This window comes from Pogona vitticeps, chromosome 1, assembly GCF_051106095.1.
Source record: "Pogona vitticeps strain Pit_001003342236 chromosome 1, PviZW2.1, whole genome shotgun sequence".
In the NCBI taxonomy this organism is placed as follows: Eukaryota; Metazoa; Chordata; class Lepidosauria; order Squamata; family Agamidae; genus Pogona; species Pogona vitticeps.
In genome coordinates, this window is record NC_135783.1 from 99,553,266 (window position 1) to 99,569,544 (window position 16,279).

The window sequence follows — 16,279 nt, forward strand, 5'->3', positions numbered from 1 at the left end:
AAAAAAAACCCCACTAAACAAAGTCTATACTTTTTACATCAACAAAATAGAAGATACATCTTAGTATCACAGTATAGTACAGTGGTGCCTCGCTTAACTATTTTAATTGGTTCCAAAAAATTCATTGCTATGGGAAAACATCGCTAAGAGAAATGCGTTTTCCCATAGAGATGCATTGAAAACCAGATAATCCATTCCAATGGGAACGGATTACCGTCCTTAAGTGAAAATCGCCATAGGAAACATCGCTAAGCGAAACGCAGTTCCCCCATTGGAATGCACTGAAACCTTTTCAATGCATTTCAATGGGGGAGAAAAAAATCACCAAAAATTCAAAAAGAGTCAGAATGAAGCCAAATTTGGTTAACAAAAGGTTTATTAAGTGCACTAACAATTTCAAGCACTCCAAACACTTTTTAAACAATTTAACACCTTTTAAAAATAGTGAAAACGGAGCTGTCAAAAACATTGCTAAGCGAAACAGGACCTAAACTGTCATCGCTAAGTGAAGCAAGGTCCCGAACATTGCTATGCGAAATTCCCCCATTGGAAACATTGCTAAACGGAGTGCAAGATTGCTCCAAAAACCTCATCGCTAAGCAAATACATCGTTAAACGAGGCAATCGCTAAGCGAGGCACCACTGTATTAGTATAGTATTAGGGAATCATTTATAGCCAAACTGTTAATCATACCTAATGGTTTGGGTAAAATGAACCTCATTAAGGTTCAGTCTTATAGTAGAAGGAACTATTCTTATGAACAATTTGCCTTAATCGTACATTGAAGAGGAGGTTTAGAAGATATGCTAAGAGAAGGAGTAAGACCAGTATGAGTTTTGTATTTGTATGTGGAAAAGAGTTTTGTTTAGTGATTTTAGATTTTCTATTTTACAGGGTTTTTTTTTGCTTCTAAGTAATTAAATTACAGTATTTATATAATTTTAATATTTCACATAATTTACTCTGATTTAAATCTTCTCTTATTTTACCCACCTCTTTCAGTCTTCCTTCCTGGCTTCCTTAATAAAGTTGTGTTTAATTAATCATTTTTGTCTCATTTGCTTTGCCCAGTAGCAAGCAAATTGATAACATGTCAATTCTGCTTTCAAAATGACTTCAAAGGCTCCAAAATGACTACTTTCTTGGCCACCAGTTCTTTTGTTTCAGTTGCTGGGATTTGGATCTACGCCCTCAGTCTCATCTGTCAAATTCTTCATTCAGCACACTATCATTGTGTGGAACCATTGTGTAATTAAAAGATCCTTTACTAGTGATAACTCCTTTTATTTTTCATCTCATTGATGTTGGGTGTAGCTCTCTGCAACTTCTATTGGAAAGTAAATTAATCCAATGTTAGTTTAGCTACCTCTTCCATTTGCGACTCCAGTCAAAACCTCTCGTTGTGGTATTTAGAGATGTAACTTTTTGGATGTGGTCCTACACTACATCTGGCAGAATAGAAATTTTTTTCTTCCAAAATTCTCATGATAACAGATGTGTTAAATTGTTTCTGTATCTTGAATTTTTATTATTTATTTGCCAGGCATTGAATGCTACTGCTTGTTTTTCTTTCCCTGTGTTCCTTCTCTCATGATGTCAATTTATGTTTATATTACAGCTAACAGAGTCATAAAAAGTTGGGGATTTTAACTGCCAATGTCATTTGCTCATGGAGAAACATGGGTTTCAACTAGATAGATGAAATTCTGTTTAATTTGCCATATATTGCCATAAGGTTTCCATTAAATATTCAGTTAAATGACAATGAATTTGGCACCTAGTCCAAAACTTAAGGCTATAATCCCAAACTTGATTATTTAGGGTACACATATGATTGGTCTGAATTTGGCTGCTAAGCAGGGTCATTCGTACTTGGATGGCAGACACATACACACACACCCCAAACTCTGGGAAATATATTGTGCACCACCAGAAAAGAATTTTGACTGAAACCCTTTGGAGCAGTAGTTCTCAAGCTTAGGTCCCAGATGTTCTTGGACTAAAGCTCCCAGAAGTCTATACCAGTGGTTCTTAACCTTTGTTACTCGGATGTTTTTGAACTACAACTCCCAGAAACCCCAGGCAGCACAGCTGGTGGTGAAGGCTTCTGGGAGTTGCAGTCCAAAACTCCTGAGTAACCCAAGGTTAAGAACCAGTGGTCTATACCATTAACTGTGCTGGCCAGGATTTCTGGGAGTTTATTTATTTTATTAATTTATTTGATTTATATACCACCCATCTGGCAGGCAGGGCTGCTCTGGGCGGTTGTCGTCAGAGAACACCTGGAGACTTAAGGTTAGGAATCACTGCCCTAGAGTACTGCTGCTTATCAGAGCTGACAGTATTGGGCTTGATTGACCAATTATGTGACTCCATAGAAGGCAGATTCTTGTCTTTTATATGCTTAAGATGTATTAACAAGGAACTTACGGCTCTAGGTAGAGCTGGGGGGTAATCATATATGAATATCCCCGCACAGCTGGACTTAATGAGGGTCTGGTCCCTGGGGCTGGACCGTCCACTCATGTGCCTGGTGGCAGCAGTGGCCCCTCTTATCCTTCCAATTGCTGCTGGAGCACCACTCTCTTCCCACTCGGCTAGCCACTCCAGGCAGGGGGAGGGAGGATGAGTCTCTCTGCACAGCTGCTGAGTGGCCAGCCGAGCGGTAAGAGAGTGGTGCTCCAGGACTGAATGGAAGGATGAGCAGGGCTGCCACCACCACCAGAAGCATGAGTGGATGATCTGGCCCCAAGGGCTGAGCCCTCATTAAGTCCGGCGGTGTGGGGATATTCGTATTCATATACAGTACAGTGGTGCCCCGTATAGCAAGGTTAATCCGTTCCGGATTAACCTTCGCTATGCGAAAACATCGCTGTACGGGGCAGGAAAAGCCTATTGGAACGCATTAAACTTAGTTTAATGCGTTCCAATAGGCGCCCAAACTTACCCCTCCAGCGATGTTTTCGCGGTCCAGCGGCCATTTTGGAGCCGCCAATCAGCTGATCGGTGGCTCCAAAATGGCCGCCGGATGACCCGAAATGGCCCCCGTCAGTGTTTTCGCGCCCTCCCCTTGCTTACCGAGGTTGCGAAAACGCTGCGGGGGGGCATTTCGGGTCGTCCGCAGCCATTTTAATGGCCGCGGATGACCCGAAATGGCCCCCCGCAGCATTTTCGCGACCTCGGTAAGCAAGGGGAGGGCGCGAAAACACTGGCGGGGGCCATTTCGGGTCATCCGGCGGCCATTTTGGAGCCGCCAATCAGCTGATCGGCGGCTCCAAAATGGCCGCCGGACGCCCCAATCGTCGCAAAGCAAGTGCGGCGATTGGGGCAGCTCCGTATAGCGATCCCCAAAAAGGGATCGCTATACGGATTCTTCGTTGTACGGTGCACTCGTTAAGCGAGGCACCACTGTATCTAGTTCTAGGCTGAGGGCTGCCTAGAAGAGTTGTGGTGCTGTTGTGTTTAATTACAAGAAGAGGCACAAACTATTTACTATTTAAAAGTGTGTGTGTGTGTGTGTGCGTGTTTTTAAAAAAACCTGCTAGCTCTTGCACTATAGAAAAAGAGCCCTGCTCCTTTCCCCAAACCATTTAAAGGATTTTAAGGAAGGTGCATTTTTACTGCACAGTGATGCTGTATGGAAATCCTTTTTCATCCAGAATATTGGCCAAGGTTCATTTACTCAAACACTGGTTCTGAGCTTAGACTGAATCCAACCAAGAATGAGATAGTGTGATGTAAAGCAACCTTCCTGAACCTGGTGCACTCCAGATGTGTTGGGTTACAGCTAGCTTACTTCTGGAGAGTAAAGCACCTACAGTCCTGGATATCTCACGGGCAAAGGGTTGGGGAAGACTGATGAGGAAGATGAATAGGGAAAAGCAAGCTCTGTTTAGCAGCAACATGGGGAAACAATCCTTCTTGCAAGAAATTAAGAACTTGTTCAATTGGATTTTTGAAAAATCACCAGTTGTGATATCATCATCCAACAAAAGTGCATCACAATTATGCTTCACTGAGGGCATGATGAGGAAAGTTTTTTTAAAAAATGCAGTAACTGTTATATTAACTTAATGGCTGTTTTTTTTTTAAATGTGCTGGAGAATCTTATCTTATCACTCTTGCCAATAACATGTTACATCTAGGACAAACCACTGCCTAAGCATAGACATCAGCTTCTGTAGTGCGTCTTCCTTTTTAACCAATGAAAGCTATTACATTAGTGATTACTAGGAATGGGGACTTTGCAGTGGTTAGCTGACATCTTTAGAATATCCTTCCCAGGAAAATCCATATAGTCTGTTGTTTTGATAAGGAACAGAGACATCTATCAGGTTTGCTGTCCCATGCTTTCAGATTTGGGGAAGACTCTTAATAAATTTGCAAAATATTGGTACATTCTTCAAAAATGAGCTGCAAAAAGATCTATATTCACTGACCAAATTTAATGGCTGAAATCCTGCTCCATATGCTATGCTGTATAAGTCTGATGACATCATAAACTGGTGCAGTTTTTTAGAAATAAAAAAAATCTGATGGCCACTCACTGAAAGACACAAGGCCTCCATTTGCAGGATAAGCAGCAATTAGCAAAATTACATCTAGATCATTTCGGCAGCAGTATTTCCTTATGCTGTGCCACTGTCTGTCTTTTTCCAGGCTTGCCCCTCACAAACACTGACCTCAATTTGGCATCTCTCTACAGATGCACGTAATGTGTCTCAAACAAGGATATGTTGAATTTGTACAAATTCAGTACAAATGGCGTGAAAGATCAAGCTTCCCTAACAGAACTCCTTCCAGGCTGAAAGCTAAAGCTCATAAATATTTTCTGGTCTTTTACCATCTTATCACAAACATAAACCTGGTCTATTACACAGCCAGATTGAGCATAAAATGCTCAAGATTAGATTTAAAAAGAGATACTCACTGCGAAGACTAAAATGTCAGTAAGAAGCTTATCAAACCCAAGAGAATATTAACTATCCAAATCCACTACTCTGCACAACTCTGTTAAAAGAGGTAGCCAAAATGCTAAAAATAGATTCCAGGTCATAAAGCAGAAATCAAGTGGTGCTGTCGAACAATTAAACATTGTTTATACAGAACACAGAACTTCAGGTAACATTAGCACCTGGCTTAAAATTTTTGAATTTGTAGTTTTTTAGTCAATAACATTAACTGTTGTATGATTTATTGTAAAAATGTATTGATTTGGTTTGAGGTTTGCTAAAGGTAATTGAACTTAAGTATGTGATCTTAGAGGCTTATTAGCTTTGATGCTAGCATTCGCATGCATATATAACTTCAAAATATGAGTGATCATGAGTGATCATTCATTGTTTATTCCTTTGCTGCGGCAGCACTAAACATAACCTGAAATCAGTGAAACCACTAATCAAATTATGTCTGCAGTGTCCACCATTTGAGCCTTTGACTAGATGAGGATTCTGTGCTTCAAGATAAAGTTGATGTTTTTTTCCTATTCTTTCCCTCTCTTTCCTTAGCATCAGCCTGTCAAAAAATGCTAAGGATTTCAAAAGCTTTCTCAGTATTTTGTGCCATTCTTATTGCTCCTAATGAAAACATTGCCTTTGCAGAAGAAAATCAAGGTACTCTTCCCCCACCCACCCCTTATGACCTAACAGCTATATGCTTGTTCTGCCTCCTGATAAACAACAATGCTACCTGCCTATAATTCTAACTGGAGATGAAGTGATACAGAACCCAGTATATCAAAGAGGGAAATATGGGATGCTTTTCATCCTCCCACAATATTTTACATTGGTTGGAAGCTTCATAGCCTGCATAAGCAGTCCTAGAAAGAAACAGATTTACAAGGGGTGCATCACATTTTCATAATGAGAAGCAATGACTGGGGCATTCAAACTAATACAGGAGAAAAAGGAGAAGAGGCTCTTTTGAACCTTAAGAGAATCCCTCCCCATGTATGTTGACTTTTCTTTGGGCTGGGAGATGCGGGGAAGAATTACACTTTATGTTTGTCTTTTGTGAGAAATGTTTTTGAGGTAACCATTTTCTGTAGGTTTGACTACTAAATTTTATCCAAAGGAGGAAAAGAAAAAAGATAGTGTCCATCTTGAGCATGGCTAAGAGAGCTTTAACACTGGCCGTTTATTTGCTTCAAGCTGAAACTCCTACTCCGTGTGTTTGTAATACTTTATGGTCTACACTTGTCCGGCAGTAGTTCAGTGCTAAATTACTGTTGGAGCATTCAGCGATAGTTTATCGCCGCTTCTTCTGAAATGTTTGAAAGAAGCTGTGGAAATGGTTTGCGGGTAATATGTAATGAATTTTTCCTTCCTTGGCAGAAAGTGTTCGATAGACTGTCTTCTGTTAAAAACAGCATCGCCCATGCGCCTTTTCTCAAGCCAAGCGATTGTGGGTTAGCTACTGTCTTTCTTCATGATCTGGGGAGAAAGTAGAGGAGAACAGCAACATTTTACTTCTCCCTGGAGCGGCAGCACAGAGAACAATGACATATCACACTTTTTGTCCAAAAGTTTGTCTTCCCCTCCTGCTTCCAGAAAGCTTTTTCAATCTACAAGGCATGATTCATTTCTTCTGTTTTTAGTGCTCTTTGCTGCTTTTAAATACGGCTATATTTTTATCCAGTTATAGCACAATCTTTAACACAGCTGCTCAGAAGTAGCTCTCACTGGAATCAGTGAGATGTACTCTTAGGTAACTCTATGTAAGAACTGCAGACTTAATATTGATTTCTACTCTGAATTCTCTTTTCTTCTGATTGTAAGCTGCTTTAATGAACTAACCTGAAAAGCACAATAGAACTAATTTTAATCAATGATTTAATTAATAATAAGCAATTTTCTGCTTATGAATGGTTCCATAGATTATTGTTACAAAGAAATATATCTACGAATTTAAGCATAAGAGAGTTCCCAGTGTGGTGTACAGTGGATCAAATGACAGCAAATGACTCTGGAGAACAGGGTTCAAATCCCACCTGGGCGTGGAAGCTGACTGAGGTGGTAGAATCAGTAAAATCACTCTTTCAATATCTCACTGACTTTGAAACTACTACTAGGCTCACCATAAGTCAGGTCTGTCTTGATAGAGCATAACAACAACCCTAAGAAATGGAACACAGTGAGAATAATATGGTGGCAGGAGCTCTGCTCTCAATGGTTTTCATTCAATTCTGTGGGACAAAAATCAGTGGATTGCAACCTGGGATACAGCTGAGAAGTGGCCAAACAAGCCACCAACCCCAAGCCGAGATTTTAGCAGCACAGAAGGCATTTGGGATGTTACTATGTAACATGTATGTTTGATGTTGCTTCCATTTGGGATGTTATTATGTACATGGCAGAATGAATTAATTCCCTTATCCTGGTCCTCATACAATAGCAAGTGGCTCTCATTCATTCCATCTTGTAAAAAGACATTGGAAGGAATACTTCTACAGCCTGGATGTTGAATGGTTTGGACCACAGCAAGAAGGGGTTGGAGGAAGGAAGGAAGGAAGGAAGGAAGGAAGGAAGGAAGGAAGGAAGGAAGGAAGGAAGGAAGGAAGGAAGGAAGGAAGGAAGGAAGGAAGGAAGGAATAGTCACATGTCATTAGTCATAAGATATAAAGAGCTCTGTCACCATTGTCACCAATCCCTCTAAATGAGAATTGGAGATGGAGGAGATAAGTCACATATGAATTGCTCTTTCTCATGCTCTCATCCTTTCTCATCCATCCTCTGATGGAAGGGACAGGAGGAAGTACAGATGCTCCATCTGGTGACTAGGGAATTGTGTATGAACTGGGACCCCAACTTGGAAAAATTAGTGGTAATTATATTAGAATTGTGCAGCATGCTGTACAATTGTGAATCAAGTGTACTCTTACTCAGGACAGTTATGGTAAGGTAAAGGGAAGGTGTTATTGCTCCATGAAATCCATTTGGTTCCAAACAAGACAAAATCTGGACTTCAATGGAAATGTCTCTAGAGATGGCTCAGAAATGTGCTGAAAGATAACAAGGAGGCACATTCACACCATCCATCCATGGCAAAAGAAGGAGAGCAAAGACCAAATGGTTTACTTGAAGAAGAAGACAAGTAATCAAGGACAAAAATCAGGATAAACAAGACACTGAAGCCTGTATGGCTGTGTAGCTGCTTATTGCCCCTCACTGGCTACTTTAAATACAGCTCTGTTGCAACTGCACTTATTCTAATACATTGCTGTTCAGAGTTCTTGAAAAGTGAATTTAGTATTCAAGTGATTTCTTAAAAGCTTTTCTGGCACATGAAACCATATATCTACAGCTTGTGAATGTTAATTTGGCACAATAAGTAGCATTTCGGTATAGATTTTTGGAGTCTTTTGTTTGCTGTTAATGCTAGATTTAAGACTGTCAATGAAATTGAGGCTGCTATTTATGAGTTTGCTCATTAATGCATAAGAAGAGGGATGGTATGTGATCAGGGTGTTATAGCATATTGGACTGATGCCAAACGCATACTAAAGAATTGTTTGTATTCACTAAAATTTCAAGGTAGAAAACTGATGGAGCACAGAATTCTGTTTCAATTAAAGAAAATAGTAGCTGGCATAATAAATAATGCCCTGCAGAAAATTATCCCATATTATATCTGTAGAGCCTAAGTATTCTTGTTCAGGTCACAAAATCAGAACACATCTCTAGGAGGAAAAAAGAAAGAGAGAAAATATATCTTTATAACCTACCTGTGATTTGTGGGGCAAGGAAGTGATTATTTTATTCAAGAAAATGTGTCCTACTTTTCGTAGCATTTAAAGTCAAGAAATTATAAATGATAAATCATTGTTGTTGTGTGCCATCAAGACGTTTCCAACTTACGGTAACCCAATGAATGAAAAATTTCCAAAATGTCCTTTCTTCTACAGTCCTGCTCAGCTCTTGCGAACTCACAGCTGTGATGTCTAGGGATAGGACTTTCAGAATTCAAGGATTTTGAATCCCATAATTTGATGGTAACCCCCCCAGTCAAATTTAGGGACTGGGAGTCCTCAAACCAGCAGGAGGTAGAGCAGCCCCTTCACCTCCCTTCCCATTCTCATTCTGCTTCTTTAAAGCATCGGAAAAGTGCCCTATTGTACCATGGGAGTTCTGAGCCTTATTATCTTTTCCGGGAAGAATAATGGAATAGAAGTGTTATTTAGTTAAAAAAAAAAACAAAGTCATTGATGATTCTAAAATTTGGAAAGCAGTGCAAAGTTCATCACACATTAGAAATCAGTGTAGCCTACAATTCAACAGTTCAAGCAACCTCATATCAAAAGTGTGTTGAAAGGAATATGTTTTCATGGCTTGCCTAGTAGAAACTTTCTGTCTATTATATGTAGCATTTATAATATATGAAAATAAAACATTTCATGTAATAAGTATTTAGCTGGAGAACAATTTGAATCCCAGTGCTTACTGGGCTATGACTTAAGTAGCAAGTTAAATATTTATCAAGGACAATGCATAAAAATATCATTATATAAAACATAAGTGAGGAACTGATGAATCCAGAGCTCCACATTTTTATGATATACATGATGTCTATGTAAAGTTGCATGTATAACATTCAGTACTCATCCTCTCCATGCAATGATCTAATTGAGCAGGACCTCATACTGCATTGAAGGAAAATGTAGTAATTCAATATCATTAGTTTTAAAACTAAAATGTGCAAGAGTTTTGCACATATTTAAAGATTCAAACTATATTTCACAGAACTGTATGTCCACAATTCTGTGTTTTGCAGGGGAGTGGCGCTTCTGTGTCTGAAATGACTTGGAGTTATGCTGTCTCTGGAGCATTCTGTGCCAAAGAGGAAAAAAAGAAAGAAAGGAAAAGAGAGACAGCCAAGTGGCAGCTGTGGGAGGGGCACTCCCAGAGGCTTCTCTTTTGTAGCCTGCGTTTTTCCCTTTGGAAAGTGCTCCTCTATGCTGCTGATAAAAATGCACTAGCCTCACCACTTCCATTATCATCATCATGCCAAAGCAATTGTTTGGAAAAAAAAGGGGGTGCTATTAGCACAGGCTAGTCTCATGTGCTCGAATGTGGAAAAAAGAGAACTCTGTCTTAGAGGAACAGCCTATGCAGATGAGAACAGCCATCTTTCCCTTCAGACAGAAGGGATGCATGCATGTCAAAAACAGTGCTGGATGGGATAAAGCCACTTTGCTTCCCTCATTGCTTGAAGATTGACCATGTTTTACTAACATGGTTCATTCAAGGGAGCAGGTAGTGGTGAGATCCACACCTGGCTGTTTATCTGGAATTCTCTCTAACTGAAGGCCAGGCTGGCCCCATCTTTGCTGTCATTCCACAAGCAAAGACCTTTCTCTTCAGGCCGGCTTTCACTTAGTGACTGTCTCTCTGAGAGAGAATTTTAAATGGATTGTTGTGTCTTACTGCTTTTAATGTGTTTTTTTAGTTGTTGTTGACTTTGTTTACTCTTTTAGTGGCATAATTGTTTTTATATTTGCATACATGTTGTTTTTAGCTTTTAAATATTGTCTTTTACTGATGTGCACAACCTTGGATATTTTTAAAGGAGAAAGGTGGCATAAAAATATTTTTTAAAAATAGTAAATAAACAGATATCTATCTTTTACATTCATTGATATAAACATGTATATCACATGACATACAGAAATATAAAATTGAACATTAGCCACGGTGTCTGGAGCTCATATCTAAAATACTTCTACTTGTGCTGCCTCATGTCAATATAAGTAATGTCCCATCAACATCAATGCTGCAGTGACTGGAATGTTCCATACTAAGAGATATGTATTTTAGCCTATGAGGTGGATTCTAATATACTGTGGATTATATAGTCAAATTCTCTTCCAACCACATGATACATGAATTATAGCCAAACATGAGTACACCATTTGGTAACATTTTATGTTTGACAAGTACAAATTAGAAAATTTGATTCATTTCTCTAGCTTCCCCTCAAAGAACTAGCATACCTTGCTTTCATTGTGGTCCTAATTCTGAATGTTGCCTCATACCTCTGCAGTGTGTGACAATGCGAAGACATTTGACAGAGCAGACACAGAGGAGATATGTACCTTGCCATGTTTGATTTCTGTCAGAAACCCACTGACACGACTCCAGCTGCCTGGTGCTGTCATCTCCCCTGAAGTCAGCTGCGGGCTCACTGAAAAGTGACATGTGGTGACATTTACATGTCCCTAGGCCATGTTCTTATGCCATCATTGGTCTCCTATGTAGAAACTTTGAGGCGGGTTCTCCTCGCCCCTTTCCATGGTGATTGTTGCCTTCTGGATAGTCATGATACTGCTAGGGAAGGTGTTTTCATAATTTAATACATATGTGCCTTTGTTCTGTTGCACTGTGTGGCTGCTGAATATTTGACAACTGGAGCTATTTTTAATAGAATTCAATTCTTTTTTTAAAAAAAAAAAAAACCTCTACGAATGTGGGATATTGTGGTTCTGTACCGTGATCCAGGAAATGACATTGCTGCAAAATATCATGCCCATGTAGCCTGCAGAAAAAAGCATGCCAAACTTTACATAGCAAAGGGCAGCCTAAATACTGACAACACCAATGGCAGCAGCCAAGATCACCCACAGGATACCCTCTTCTGCTCACTAGCATTCACACTTGTTGAAAAACAGCCCTGGCTATTCCTTTGTGTTTGGGTGAGAAGTGGTTAACCTATGAAAAAAGGAGTCAACTTCTGGGAGTTTTCCTTGTGTGATGTCACTTTGCAAATGATAGTGTTGCTAGAGAACTCCTGTTCAACCTCTTGAACATTAACCTGTGGATAATACTCTTTTAAGCATGAACTAGACCATTCCAAATCCCCCCCATTTGCACAGGTGGTTTCTCTTAGCATCAGAGGAAATATGCCTCTGAATACCAGTTCTTGAGGAAAACGCGGGAGGGGTTGCTGTTGCATTCAGGTCCTGTTGGCAGGTTTCATATTGGCAACCAGTTGGGCACTGTGTGAACATAAGGCTGAACAAGATAGACTTTACAATGGTCTATAAAGTCACTTCCTTAGTGAGGTACTATGTAGGGATGTGAAAGCTGGACTTTGAGGAAAGCTGGCAGAAAAAGAATGAATTCATCTGAAACGTGGTGTGAAAAGAGAACTCTGCAGGTAGGATGGACTGCCAGAAAAAGACATATACAGAGGGGGTGAAATCAAATCAAACATGAACTCTCTCTAGAAGCAAAAAAGTGATTGAACTGTTTGAATTACACTGCTGATTGAGACTGGTTAGAGGAACATATAAATCCTTCATTACAATAGCTTCACTAGCTGAAAGTCTGTTTCCAGACCCAACTCAAAGTGCAGGTTGTAACATTTAAAGCTTGGGTCCAGCTATCTGATGGGCCATATCAGTCAATATGAACATCCATGGCTTTTAAGTTCTTGGGGGGGGGGGGAGAGGTCCCTTATTTTAGTCTCACAACTCTCACAGGCTTATTTGTGAGGGCACAAGAATCCCCTGGTTGTGGGATGTGCTCACACAAGAAACCAGGTCGGCCCTCTCCCTGGTGTCCTTCCACCCGCAGGCAAAAAACTTATTTTTCAGGCAGGCATTTGATTTGAGCAGATGGGGAGTTCAGGAATGTTGCATTTGTTGAATTTACCCTATATGGTGGCATTTTTTTAAAAAAAAATTGAAACTGTTCATTATGATAGTTGTTAATATTATGTGTTTATCTTTTTATAATCTCTTAAAGTGGTTTTAATTATAACAATGAGAACTAGTGTGTTGTTTTAATTTATTATGACCTGCCTTGAGTACAGTGCAAGGCAGAAAAGTGGAAATAGAATGATGATGAGGATGTAGTACTTTGGACCTATGAGAAGACAAGACTCTGAGAGAAAGACAAAAATTCTGCAAAAAGTTATAAAAAGCAGGAAAAGAGGAAGACTGACTATGAAATGGATTTACTCAATGAAAAAAGCCACAGTCTTGGGTTTTAAGATGTGATGGACACTTCTGAAGGTTACTAATTCATTGGATCACCGTAAATCAGAAATTACTTGACAGAACATAGCAACATGAGCTGCCTAGTTCTCACCCTGAAAAAAAAAAGCCAGTCTTTTGAGCCTTCCTATGACCCCTCAATGAATGGCCAAAGTTCTAATCAACTCCATCCATTAAGTGCTATTTGCTTCCCTTCCCTTCCCTAAACAGGTTGACTTATTAGGCAGTAGACAGTTTCTAAGTTAATTCCAAAGGCCCAGGGAATCTTCTCAGCTGGTGCTGCCATAATCAAACCAGTCCAGAGCACAAGGGTTCTGCCAGCATGCTTTACTCTGCCATGGGAGAAATGTCGAATACCAAATTTTCAGCACTGAACTAGGATTTCATGGGGGCATGGAAGAGAAAGACCTAAATCCAAAAACTAAATTCCCTGATACCATAACTGTGTTGACTTCAAAATAGCCCTCGTTTTTCTTGCTACTTCTAGTAGCCCAGAGGACTCTGTGTTTAATGGATAGAGAGGACACAATTGTAGTTACAGAGGCTTTTGAAAAATTGAAACTTGAAATAATCATCTTTGAAACTGAGGAAAACAAGTTAAGCATTTCCTGAAATCAGTCATCCTTTAAATGCTACTCAAAATTCCTGAAAAAAATATTCAGGGATCTAAGAAGAGGGGTGGGATGTCTCAGTAAATACAGGTCATAAGAAGATACACAGAACAATCTTGATGTAGATAAATATAAGCCTTGTGGGTTGCCTTTTTAAACACTGTATACATTCATAATGATTGCATTACATTAAAATGCTTGCTACATGCATATTTGTAATATCAGAAAGCTGTTAAGAGAATATTCTGAATGAAAACCTACTGTCTGTTGTAGTGGCTAGTAATTATGTTTTGTTGCCTGGGCCACATTGTTATTTGACTTTGCAAATTTCCATTTGAACACCAACTGTTATAAAGCATATGGACTGCTGTAATAATCCCATATGCCAAATGATCGCTGGCAGTTATCCACACAGATTCAGCGAATGATGAGATTAGAGAATGATTTAATTGTGGAGGGTGGTATTCTTAAATTATATATCTTGCATAATTTGTTTGCAAGAAAATATCAAAATCTGTACTGTCTACCTTTTAAAAGCTGTTGCCTTTTTCCTGTTCTTAATGCTCGCATTGAATATTTATAAGAATTCCCAGCTGGGTAGAAACAATGTTTAGGGAAAGAAGGAGGCACTATATCAGTAATGAAAAATGATGGCAAAGCTCCTCTGCATCTTTCAGAATAAATAATAGCCTTACCTTTTCATGATATATCCCTGGTTTTATATTGCAGTCCAGATGTGCCAGGACAAGCTACAAATTAGCTTAAACAACTCATTCAGATTAAAATGCTCTGAAGCGCTTTCCTTGGAGGGAAGATGTCCTTTAGTAAAGATGATTTTTTAAAAACAACCATTTATGACAAAGAAGAAACTCTTGAAAAGAGCATTGGCAAATTTCAGCAATAGCACTTTGTGGAATCTTTAGTTTATAAAACAGATATTTATATAGCACATATACACACAGAAAACCCATAGATATTCTCCAGAAATAAAGGAGATTGTCTGATCCAGAATCTGGATTTAGTCAAGTGGGAAAAATCAGTTTACAAACATTTTGAGGCAAATATGAATTTGGACACACTGATAACCAAGTCTACACAATTTAGAACATCTGTGTGTATAACAGAATTGTACATGCACATACCATAAGAGCACCTGAACACGATTATTACATGACTCAAGCAGCAACAACTGCATAGGCCAGCCCTGCTATCAGGGCATATTAAGGCAGCCAATTCAAACCACAGATGGAACAGGGAGATAGCAGTAGCAGCCTCTGGGTTGTTTTTCTGGAGCCCCCATATTATTTACCTTCTGCTGTTCTCAGATGTTAGGAATAAGCCTAACTGTAAGACTCCCTGGTATCAAGGGCATTGGCTGACATGTCAGAAAATAGCAATCCTTGTCTCTCCATGTAGGGAGCCAAATCTCAGTGCAACACTGGAAAGATAAGTAGGTGTGTTACAGGCATTATATATTGTGCATAATCATATACTGGCTTGACCTCCTTAGGACAATCTGAATAGATCAGGCTTCTTCACAAGAGGGAGAAGGCAGAGGTGAGGTCATCAGTGGTCTGTTCCTCAAAGATTTCAGTCAACTGGATAGGCAGCACAGAGCAGCAGGTGAGAAATGAACTGCCACATTTTCTCCTACAAAGGCTCACAATAGATCTAAAAACAACAGCAACTATTGTAGCATTTTCCTGTATGCATAACTACTGGAGAACAAGTTTTCCCTGGCTCAGGATTGCCAATGTTTTCTGATTAATCAGGTTTTATCTGGATTTGGGGCCCATTTACCTGAATTCCTTTTGCACCTCTTCCCATAATCTGAAACAGTTCATAACTACCTTCCTAACCCTTGCCTGCACTGCCTCTGTGAACTCAGATCTTGGCCCTGAATCTCTGTGAATGGGTTGCTATTGACCTGGCAATCCTAGTCATTTCCAGTAACGATGGGGACAAATATGAAAACAGATGGGTTTTTCCGACCAATATAGCCGATTCATTAAATATTTGTCAATCCGTATTTATGGGTTCCAGAGACCCCCCCCCCAAGAATACAAAGGGATGAATCTTTACCCATTTTTATTTGTTCTTTGTGGGCTAAGGTAGGGAAAGGAAAGGTGTGGGAGGGTGGCTGCCTATCAGCTTCTGATCAGCTGATTGGCGACTGGTAGGCAGAATGGGCTTCTGTGCTATGTGGTAAACTCTCCTGGGGGGAACCCAATTTGTGGGTGAATAACTGGGATGTTTGATAACCAATCTTCACCAAGGTTGGCAGGCATGTTGGAGAAAGACATAGGAAGCTCTGTTGTGATTCTGGGGTCTAAGTACCTGGGGGGAGCTTTCATGGGGGGTTCTCTTTGTGACTATGTAACTCAGGGGTCCATGGTCCAATATTCACCAAACATTCAGGAGTTGTAGACAAGCATCTGAGGAAGCTTTCCTGCATATGTGGTGCCTCTAGGTCATTGGGGGCCAGTGTTATAGCCATTTAAAGTGCAGACGAATCGACATTGATTTATTGAAGAATATTTGTATATTCGTATTCATTGCTCCACTAACCTTGATGAATAATGGATCAAAACAAATCCCAATTTTTTTGTTTTGTCTCCATTTCTAATTTCCAGTGCGGAATGATATGTCAACCGCTAATCCACTTTACTCCTCCTG

General features: G+C 39.7%; 1 long non-coding RNA gene across 1 annotated transcript in view; it reads left to right on the forward strand.

Moving 5' to 3' along the window:
- LOC144587847 (uncharacterized) overlaps window positions 1-15,958 on the forward strand; it is a 70,789-nt gene extending 54,831 nt beyond the window's left edge. Inside the window, exon 2 of the long non-coding RNA XR_013543031.1 lies at window positions 9,770-15,958. This is a non-coding gene — a long non-coding RNA (uncharacterized LOC144587847). The remainder of the gene's footprint in view (window positions 1-9,769) is intronic.
- The last annotated feature ends 321 nt before the right edge of the window (window positions 15,959-16,279 follow it).